At 48.5% G+C, this 1,430-nt stretch overlaps 1 non-coding gene across 1 annotated transcript; it reads left to right on the top strand.

Moving 5' to 3' along the window:
- Positions 1-1,068: 1,068 nt before the first annotated feature.
- TRNAT-GGU (transfer RNA threonine (anticodon GGU)) lies at positions 1,069-1,142 on the top strand. The gene has a single exon. It is a non-coding gene; the product is annotated as a tRNA-Thr (tRNA).
- The last annotated feature ends 288 nt before the right edge of the window (positions 1,143-1,430 follow it).

Here is a 1,430-nt window from a genome sequence, read left to right as displayed (position 1 = left end):
TGAATTGAATTGAACTGAACTAATACCCTACCGAATCAATTTACGCTTTGAGTGATGGTACACTGGTATTTCCATAAAACCACACCGCTGAATCGAGTGAACAAGCTCTACGCATTGCTTTAACGCATTCTTCTCGTTGTCTCAGATGTTCCGCAACTTTAGCAACTCGTCCATGTAATACTGAGTTTTGACGTAGGCCTGATACCCTCCCCTTCCAACCCTCATTATGAACGGCGTCTTGGTAAGAGCTGAAGATTCTAGCACTACTCTAGTAGGGCGCAAGGTGTGTTGCTGGGCGAGTTGGTTGAGGTAGTACATCTTGAGAAAAACAGCGCTTGCAGACAAAGAATCAGAACGGGAAGGACACACAACTGCGCTGACTAACAAGTCAACTGTGGTCTAAGACCCCTTTTCCAAGCATCTCACCTTAGAAGAGCCGAGCACCAGGCCAGGGGAAATTTTGTACCCATTAAAGAAACCGGTGGGTACCCGGCGGCACCGGGGATCGAACCCAGGGTGGCGTACTTTCTCGCTATTACAGCTGAAGCAGCAGCTCAACTAAAGAAATTCGATTGGTTAGCGCGTCAGTCATGCATTCTGACTTTCAACGGCAGAACCAGCTGGGGAGCTCAGAGCGACCCATTGTTTTGCACAGAACCGGGGCCACTCACAATAGGCCTTGTGCTTGGATGACGCTAAGAGGTAGAGCAGCAGCAGACCCAGCAGCAGGAGGATGACCCCGGGGATTATCATGCGCATTGCGCTGCCACCTGCGCAAGTGAAGGGGTCAATCAAAGTTGGCAGAGGGGCGACAGAAATTAAAACGCTAAGAAAAACTTGAAGCTGTTTTACAGTTAGCGTATGCAATGATACAAAACTTAATAATAATAATAATAGCTTTCCTTTGTAGCCGTATGGCTGCGCTCGGGCGGACGTCAAATGGTAATTACTCCCTTATTCTACTCCCTTAATCTACTTCACCTTGGGGAATTTCCCTAAAAATTTGACAACACTGTTCCCACTTCGAGTTATTGATCAATTCGCTCTCGCCCTACCATGAGCTTGCCGTCCAGGTTAGCTCAATTGGTAGAGCGACTGCTCCGGTGAAGCAGTGGTCCCGGGTTCGAACCCCGGACCTGGACTCGGCCATGGACCAGGTGGACGATTTCCGGCTTTTCACGTCTTAGAAGCGTGTTTGTAATTGGCGCTAATAACACTTCGAAAAAAAAAAGAAGCATGCTTTCGCGGCACTCTTTACCACAAGCGAGCTACTTCTTCCGGTGCTAATAACTTGAGTATCTTGCGCGTCGAGGCCTAAAACATGAAAAGTGCTGCGGTAGCGAGAAATGTTCTTTAATCTGTAAAAGACATCTGGCACACTGAGACTGCTCACGAGTGGTGAGACCAGTGGTGATGAGGGGCCTCATCCG

Source organism: Amblyomma mixtum, chromosome 7 (assembly GCF_055824585.1).
Source record: "Amblyomma mixtum isolate Tamu chromosome 7, ASM5582458v1, whole genome shotgun sequence".
In the NCBI taxonomy this organism is placed as follows: domain Eukaryota; kingdom Metazoa; phylum Arthropoda; class Arachnida; order Ixodida; family Ixodidae; genus Amblyomma; species Amblyomma mixtum.
Note: the sequence above shows the minus strand (reverse complement) of the source record. Positions and strands in the feature narration are given on the sequence as shown.